Genomic DNA, 9,847 nt, shown 5'->3' on the forward strand with positions numbered 1-9,847 from the left:
ATGGCAATCCAGGTGGTATCAACGCAGAACATCACAGATCAGAAAGAAATTATATCTCTGGTGGCTGGTACTGTGAAAGGAAAAGATTACAAAGCTCATTTCAGCTCTTTGTCTGCATAGGGGCAATGTTATGTTGTCTGATCTGTACACAGGTATGAAATTCTCAGAGTTGCTTTCAACACATTTCAACAAAGCTCTGAAGAAAGGATTCATCCTTTAACTGCTCAGGCTCAGACAGACACAGGAGAGAATAAGCATCTTTGGCTCAGTCCTACACAAGCAATGGCTTTATGAAAGCTGCCAAAAGAATGGCTGCTAATTTTCTGGTTTAATACACTAGACATTTACAGTACAAAGAATATTCTTTGCCTAATTATACTAATTGCACAACTTAGAAAAAAAATGGTCCATAAATGACTAAGGCCGTTGCTTTAGCTTCGGCGTATGTGACCTGTGATTACAGATCAACCCATGCACATCTTTGCAATTTTCTTCTGTACATCTCCAATAAAATTTGCCCTACCTTTCAATGCATATTCATCAAGGCTTCTAAAACCCACTGTGCATTAGAGAGGAAACTCAGCAACCAACTTCACTGCAGAAGGTCTCAGCAATTTACAATGGAAAAATATACCAGTGGCAGCAGCTCTGTGTCATTTCCCTTCTGAGCAGTGGTTTTTGTCCTCTGCTGAGAAATAAAGCACCACTTCAACGCAGCCAGACCTCAGCCTGCGTCAGCTGTGCTGCTCCACAGACAGGACAGGTCTTGCCTTTAACCTTCGAGCCAGCACACGGAGAAATGGGATTCAAAGGAGCAGTGTGTCCGTCTGAACGAGGTGGAACAAAGCTGTAAGGAAACACACACATCGTGGGTACTCTCATACCTCATCCCCTGGTGGAAGGGGAAACGAGGAGTCCTCATCAAGAGTTCCTGCAGAACCACAGGTGCAATTACACAAAGGTTTACCTCAGAGCAAAATAAAGCTAAAGAAAACAGTGTTTCTGTCCGTGATATCAATACCGAGTCTCTGCAGCTGAGAGTGTTTATTTACGTTATAATAAACATATAACAGGGCTGCAAAGATGCCTTTCACACTGCTGCCTCCAAAACAAACCCCTCCAAACCAAGTTACTCCCCAGTTGCCTGGTTATTAAACTCTTGTGCCAGGGCAGGAGCTCACTGTCTGGGTCAGAGGGTGCACCCACTCCTTTGAGAGACGTTGCTTGATGAGATCAGACCAGATGTAAAGCAAAACCACAACGTTAGCTCCTGGAGAGTGTTGGGGCTTGAATTGTCACAGGTCTGACCCTTTTCCCTCCTTGTCAGTGCAAGATAGGTGGGAATTACCCTTGAGATGTAGATATCCTTCAGATCTTCAGTTCTCCCAGTTCATTATCTCTCGGGTCTCGCATTTCCAGCCTCCACTGACCCCATATTCCCCAAGCTTTCAGGCTGGGTCAGTAGAGGGGAGCAGGGAGCTCATGCTGCTGTGCCCAGGGACATCCAGGCTTGTCCTGGCTGGTCCCCTACCACTGAGCTTTGGCCTCAAACCAGCTTCTGGGCTGGGCTGTGACCAGCACGAAGGAGCTGCAGAGCCAGGTCTGGCAGATGGTGAATCCAGGCTGTATGTCTTGAAACACGACTTGACCCAGCCAAGCCAGCTTGAAAATAAACCCTTATTAAGCTGCATTAGCCATTGCACTTGAAGTTCTTCTAATTTAGCTCCTATAGGCTGGGGCACAGGTGAGCCCTGGAGCCCATCACTCCCAGTAACAAACACCCCTGAGAGGACTGATCTCATGATTACAACTCTTATTATGTGCCAACAACAAAAAAGCTGCAGTTAAAACACAAATGGCAATGGTTGCTAAGTGACAGCATCCATACAGGCTTGTCACAGCCCTGAGACAAACAGCTGTGGCTGCACAGCAATCCTGTCTTGTCCATGTAATTGAGGATAAAAATGCTGTTTTCATTACTGTCTGGTAACCTTGACTTCGACCTATCAGAGTATTTTGTGCTTTAGGTTCTGACAAAGACCCCCATGAAAACAAGGCTAAAGCCTCCACTGACTGTAGCCAAAGTGATTCTGATTCAAAATACTTTTAATATTGCATACTCCTTCAACATATTTTCTTCCCAGTGAAGTAGTACATAAGACAACAACAAGTCTTTCTCAGCTAAGTGGTCCATTTCTGACAAACAGGGAGCTAGTGACAGCATTTTCAGAGAGAGTCATGTGAAACAACAACAACAAAATCAGCAGAAAACCCCACCTGTCGGCTTCTAAAGTGAACCTGTGGTCTTTGTTCAACCACTGAAGCTTTCTGCAATATTTGGAAAAAAATATAACATTTCGGAGCTGCAAACAACACATAGCCTTATAAATAAAGTATTTAAACTGTAAATTTAAAATTACATGAAGTGATGGTTGAGTTGTTCAGGAGCCTGAGATCCAGCAAGGCACAAAGGGCTCACTTGCTCCAGTGAAAGGAGTGGTGGGACCAAAGCCCCATTTTTCCTGGGTGTGGTATTGCAAACCCCTAAATTAAAGAGACCCTAATTAGCACAACCGGCAGCAAAATGCATCCAAGAAAGATTATTTGTTTAAAAAGAGGAAAAGTAGTATTGCAGCAGGCTGTGCACAGTATCTTTCTTACCCTGTGTGCTCCTACATGCTGCAGAAGAACCTGTTCGAGGCCGCGCTGGCAGCAGGGACAAAGGGACGGATCTGTCAGCGGCCTGTGAGCAGAGCAGAAGTGACCAGGAAAAGCCACCACCCGGCTGCCAAACGGAGCGAGAAATGCACCAACAGGCGAGCACAGCTCAGCACACACAGCTCAGCACACACAGCTCAGCACACACAGCTCAGCACACACACACACCCCACAGCACACCCCTGGGAGCCGTACGGCACATCCATGCTGGGATCAAACACCGGGATCATCTTCAACTGCCAACGCAGAGCATCGTGGTGTGAAACGTCCTACCAGAGTGTGTGTGGCCACAGTCACCCCAAGCAGCAGTTCTCAGTGACTACCGAAGATAATTATACCCTTTCCTAATGAATTCTCCTCTGCACCATCCACAGAAGCCTCTATTTCCAGTGCCAGGAGTAAGAGCCCTGATCCTGCTGACAGCTCTAACAACACACGAGTTTTTGGTGCGGTCAAAGCTCATCCGTGTGGATAAAGCCAATTGACTGTTGCCTGTGGTCACTTATCTCCATGTCAGCATGGTAAACACTTCTATTTTGCACTGTGCCAGTGTAAAATGTGATTTTTTTTGTTCCTCCATATTTTATCCGTAAACACAGCACTTTCCCTGGCTGTTCTCATCCCTCAGATTCCTTCACCACAGCCAAGAAAACGAGTGTGTCTCGTACTGGTACTAAAACCCCGTGTCACTGCTCTCCAAATCCTGCAGCACAGGGTGAATATTGCTGTGCAGACAAAGGTCTGACTTTTCAGCAGCATTAGATTAGGCAGCTCAAAGGTGTAGTGGCGGCTGGCTGGATGAAAGGCACGTTCCCCTCGTGCGCCACGGTGCTGGCGGGCAGAGAGCTCAACTCTGCCACTGCCACAAACATGGCATCATGGAGGGGGAAAACAGAGAGAGAGAGACAGAGAGAGAGAGAAACCTCCTGTCACCCTAATTCCTGTTGAGAACTTCTGCCCCGTAGGGATCAGCCTTGCCTTCCTCCCTAGTTTGGGAGCATCTTCTCCGCCCTCTATTTATTACAACGAGATCAAAGATTCATCTCCATGGAAACATCTGAGCTCAAAGAGTTTCTGCACTACAGCTTTACATCCTGCACGTAGGGCTTGGCACTGGTTTTTGAAACAGAAGCTTTGAGATGATCAGCACTCGGGTCCCTACAGAAGTGGTTTGATTAGTAATAATCAATAGTCTGTGCAGTGTGGGTGAGTGTGTAACACACACACTGCAGAGAGGAACTGCCACTGTCATGGAATCTGTGGTCCATGGACCCTTCAGCTTCCAAACTGCTTCCCTCATGTCCAGAGCAGATGTGGGACACTGACAGAGGTGTTCCTCAGCAGTTGGCACCTCAGCACTTTGTCCTCACATCTGAAGTTTGGTAGGACTTCCAGCAGCTACAGAGACCAGAGACATGTGGGCAGAGCTGCTGGAGCTGCTTGGATTTACCCAATGGAAACAGCAAGTGGCCCAACACCCAGCCCAGCAAAGACTTCATGAATTCTGCCTTCCAACTGTTGCCTCTGGACCAGCAGTGCCTGGGGCACCGGGGATGGGTCATTCCAGTCACTTCCCTCCCAGAACCTCCTGTTTCTTCAGCACAGTCACTCCCACAACTAGTTCCCAGGAGAGGGGAAAATAAAAAAAATTAAGTAAACCAGACATGTTTAATGCTATTTTTGTTCCCTGTTCAGTTCACCACATGGCCACACAAACTGTTAAACTGTCGTGCTGGGGGCAGGAGCAACCAGCCGGGAAGAAGACTATTCAAACAGCCACGGCAGCTGCTGCCGACAGAACGGGGCCGGGGAGCCGCAGCCTCGCAGGAAATCCCGGGTTCTGCTCGACTCTCACATGAAGAAAAGGAGGAAAAAAAGGAGAGAAGCAGAACTCATTTGCAAGACTCACATTTTCACAGGCATGTCCTGAGAAGGGTGAGCAGGGCCTGGAAAGCACGTGAGGCTGCATTAGCACTGGAGCAGAGCTAAGAGCATCCACCTGGAGAGCATCAGCCAGCACCTGGGGCAGGAGGAATCCCCGTCTCTCACCGCTGCCAGGGGCAGAAACTGCTCCTGAGAAAGTCACACCACATCTCACTCTTGCTCCTGGCAGTGCTGAGCCCCAAGTTGCCCATATGCACTCAGAATGTGATTTTTATAATCATATTAAGAAATTTCAGAATAGCAACTGTGCAGAGAGCAATCCAGCTGCCAGCATTTAGCCTTATCCTAGGGCACAGGCAGAATACGGCAGCCATGAATTAATACTGCATAAGCTGCACCATGCTGAGTTTCATAGCTTAATTATAAAAGAGAAAGCAATAATCAAGGGATCTGTAAGGCTAATAAATGTTCTGAGAACACCAAATGTGACACAAGATCCGCAGCCAGTGCGACAGGACATGAATGCATTTAAAAAGCACATTAATCACACACCGTGTGTTAATTCACAGTTGGTTCCCAATGGCAGTGCTTGGCCTTTTGCCTCCTTTGCAGCATCACCAGGCACAAGTGGATCATCACCCAGCCCAGAGCAAACTGGGCTGTGGTCTACCCACCCAAGAGCAAAAACTCAGTCCAACAAGACACAGAGATTAGCTCTGATTTAAAGCTCTGCAGCCCTCTCTGCCTTGCGCCTAAGCTCCGTTTAGTGCTCCCACCTGTCCTGGCACGGGGAGGTTTCTGGGTCAGTGACGTGTCCACCCGGCTGCACAGCACCTGTCACCTGGCCAAGGACAGCACGAGGGCAAAATCAGCCCCCTGGCAAATCCTCCAGCCATCTCTGCAGCAAAATACTTGAAAGCGCTTCTGTTCCTCGGTGCCTCCAACTATCTCTCCCCTCCATCTCGTATTTCATCTCACTGCAGGGTTTTAATTATGCAGACAGCTCATTTCAAGGTCTCTCATTCACAGGCTTCCTTTCGTCTATAGGGAGTGATTCTGTAGGGAGGGCTTGTTTCAGATTACTGACCATGGGAAACTTGATGTCTCTGCACCTCTGTCTTAGGGAAACCTCTGATAAACCTTAAAACAGAGATGCCAAATTCCTGTAGACCGAGATGCCAATGCAGGACGTGACCCAGCTCTGAACTGGTGACATCAGCAAGATGCTCCTTGAGCTGAAATACTGCAGGACTTGGTGCCAGTCAGGTCTGCATGTATAGAAACTTGAAATGCTCTCAAACATTCACTTCTGCCCAATAATTTATTGTATCAGAAGAAGTTTCCTATCTGTAAACGTCTCATCCTCTTCACAGTGCTCTGCCCAAGGATCTATTATCAAAGATCTATTTCAAAAAAAAAAAGAGCTACCCTTCTTCACTCACTAATAATCCCAAATTTAACTATGTCCTACTTAACATCTCCTCTGAAACCAGGAATTGAGATGCTATTTCTGCTGGCCTCAATAAATGGGCTCTGCTGAATTCCAGGGAACCCACAGAGCAGACACCAGGCGGAGTACTGGGATGGAATGTTCAGGCAGCAGTCTCCTCCTTCCTCAGTGTTCCTAAGGCCTAATCAGGAGCCAAGAGGAAATAATCATGAAAAAAAAAGAAAAAAAAAAAGGAAAAAAAAGATAAATAGTCATGCTGTACATTTTCCAAATCTTCTAAGCCAGGCCAGATCTGTACAATGAAGTTGTGTTCTCCTTGCTGTAAAAATATGTATCTGCCCCCTCCTCTGCCTCTGCGACCATCTGGGTACCTGAAATCATGATTCCTCATGGGAATGAATCATGGAGCATCCATGCTGGCTTCCTACAGAGAGACTTCAAACACAAAATCACTGGTAAAAACTGAAAAAGACCCTTAAATTACTCTTAGATTGGCACAAGAAAGACTTCGATCAGGTACTGCCTAGATCTGTGGGCTGACATCTCTTCTCAAGAGTGTCCAACTCCAGTAATAAGTCTTAATTCCGAATAAACCCATAATATTAGAAGCTGCCCAGACACACACGGAAGCCTGATCTAGCAACTTATTTGCAAATAAATGGCTCCCTTTCATCCCCCTGCAGATCTTCTGCCCAGTGTTTTCATCCTCACTCCAGCGCTGTTCTCTTTTTCTCTCTCTTATCTTTTCCTCCAGCATCAGCTGTGGCAGCAGATTGCACTTACTAATCAAAGAGGGGCTGGGCTCTCTGTGTTTGTTCCTTAAAGTCTGTGGCACCACGGTAGCACCAGCCAAACACTTGTTTTCATTAAAGCTCCTCCCAAGCCTGCCAACAGAGCCTGGGCTGTGCCAGGACACAGCAGAGAGGGACAGTTTTGCTGGTCCATCTTGTTTCCAGACGGAGCACGAGCGCTGCCTTAGGGACACTAATGCCCCCACTCCATCACCTACCAGAAGGTGCCTGCTGCTCTCTTCTCCTCTTCTGCCACTTCCTACTGAGGGAAGGAAACTGTTCTTCATTGCTGTTGATCTCAGCTGCCTCACTTGGGTTTCTCAAGGGAAGCAGGGAAGAATGTGAGTACCACACTCGCGTTGCTATTCATCCATGAGGTTCATCTGTAGGGCCCTGTAGGAAAGGGTGATGGACAGGACACAAGTCAGAGTCACAGGGCATGTCCTGACACACAAATGGGACAGCTTGGGTAGCTCCCAAGGCAGCAGCTGGGCAAAGGAGGGGCCTTTCCACAGCACCAGCACAATGCACTGCATTTTTATGGTATCAGTGCAGGAGACAAGGAACATTTCATCTCCCTTCCATGTCCCCTGATGTATGGCAGGGAGCCAAAACAACTAATTTCAGTCAGGAAGCACAAAGCTCCCGTAGCCTTGTCAGCCACAGTCCCTCAAACTCCCCTGTTCAAGGTGAAATTCTGCTTTACTAATTCCTCATCTCCTCCTTCAGACTGTCTGTCTGCCAGAACCACCAGATCTTCAGCTTGCAAAGGGAATGAACCTGTCCCCAGACAGGTCCATGCTACATCCTCCCAATAATTCCATGGGAACTCTCAATCTCCTCTGCAAACCAGTCAGTCCTGTTTCTCCTCCTTCCCATCACCATTAATATGTAGAAGATCTCACCCCTTGGCTTTTGTGCCTGTTCCTCCTAGCAAATCTTGCAGTTGCCTCATTTCCGTAGAGGCAGCAACATGAGACCAGATTCTTACTTCTTCTATGTGTGCATTCCCTAATTCTCCTTCTTGTGCACAGCAGAGTCCAGAGGTGAAACAGCTCCTGGCCCAGCTGTGGCTGCAATTGCTTTAGGACCAACACCAAGTAGCTGCTAGTAATTCTGTGGTGCTGCCCAAACGTAGGTCAGAGCTTGGTGGCTGACCAGCAGGCAGAGAACATGAGCTGAACCCACATTGCTCTCTCTAGATTGCTGCTCATGTCCAAACTTTCAGAAAGTTTGCTTGGGTTCATTTATGCTTTGCAGTGGCAGCACAAACTGAAATGAAGAGGTGCCCTGGCCCCTTTGAAACTGCCTCAGGATTACAAACATGCAGAAATAACACTCTGACTTTTGAATAGCCAAAACTCCAACAACAGGAGAATATTTCACTCCTGCAGTGAGCAATTTGCTTTCTGAAAAACAGCTGCACTGATACTGAGAGTGCAATCCACTGGGAAGGAGCCCCTGCAGCAGCTGGTTGATGCTGCCTGGGGTCACCTCCCTTCAGTCAGGCTTCCAGCAGCCTCATGTCCACCTGGGGTGACAAATACAGAGAGACCCAACACAGGCCAACACCACCAGTCTCACGTGCACGAACACCCCACCCTGGATGGCAGGACAGGGTAAAAAAAGCCCCATCAGACAGGCTGGGTCTGAGTAATTCCCTGGCTGCCCTTGCCCAGCTGCTATTCAGAAGGGGACAACCCAGAGCAGCACCATCCAGGAAGGATGTAGAAATACACATCGAGAGTACAGTCTTTGAGTCATTTCCTAAAATCTAGGTGGGGCCACAAAGTCACCTCTTCGCAGAGATCACTACCTTTCACCCCATCCTTGCTCTGCTGAACCCAAGAACACATGCTTGGCTGAAGCCCGTTTGAGGAAAGGCATCTTATCTTGAATAGAAAACACTATCATATGGGAAGATTTTCCTTTCCCCAGTAATTTGTTCCAGCAGCTAATCAACTTTATTCTTTAAAAAATTAACGCCCATTTTCTCATTTCAGTTGGTCTGGCTCAGCCTGCAGCTGTGGGTTTGGGCTGTGCCTCTTCCCTCTGGCTTACACAGCTCGTGGGGTACCTGCCTTTTCTCCTCGTGGAGCTATTTGTGTATCTACACAATTTTCTTCAGATAAACAGCTACAGTTGCTTAAATTCCAATCTAAGGCATCAGTCTGGGGATTTTTCCATGCTGTTTCTCCCCAAGGACTTGCTGCTCCATGAAGTTTCCTGCACTCACCTGCCCAAGGCATGTGCCTCTCTATTTTACATCCTTCTGCACAAAGCTAACGCATCGTGGTCTCTCCAGGAAACACAACTCAGCATAAACAACTGAGTTCAGAGCAGAATAATGACTGCTGCTGATCACTGCAGATAAAGGCCACTTGTGGTGAGCATCATGCCTCTGCTGTGACCAGCTTTAATTGCAGCTGAGCTAATTCTGAGCGTGGCCATCCCGGTGTCCTTCCACTCCCTCCGTAGCCCCAAATCCCCACCCCTCCAATTCACTGTGTGTCTGCCCTCTCTAACTCCTGGTTGTCTTCTCATCCAATTTTTGACCTCTTCCTGCTCCCTTTTCCCTTCCCCTTCTACTGATCTCTTAATAAAACCACTTGCTTCCTAAAAAGTCAGAGAATGACTGTGTGGCTGTTTCATCTTCACTCTCTGTCCCTGCCTCCATCTCCCTCACTGCCAGCTCTCCTGGGCAAGGACTACCCACCTCCTCCTGTGCCTTTCCAGGAAAAATGCATCATTATGAGAATATTTAATAACACCAGTCCTGTTTACCTGTGTTGGTCAGTCAGTGGGCTGGCAGCTAAGCCAACTATTAATCATTAAGTTTACACAATAGTTTTCTTAACAAAAAAAATGATGCATTTTTGGAGCACGGTCTATCAGCACGTCTGGTTTTAACTCACAGCTTCCTCAGGTAGGAGCCGGCTCTTCGAGGCTGTGTGGTTCTAAACATGTTGATGGTGTACTTGGAGCAACTTGCAAACAGATAATT

This window comes from Chiroxiphia lanceolata, chromosome 16 (assembly GCF_009829145.1).
Source record: "Chiroxiphia lanceolata isolate bChiLan1 chromosome 16, bChiLan1.pri, whole genome shotgun sequence".
In the NCBI taxonomy this organism is placed as follows: domain Eukaryota; kingdom Metazoa; phylum Chordata; class Aves; order Passeriformes; family Pipridae; genus Chiroxiphia; species Chiroxiphia lanceolata.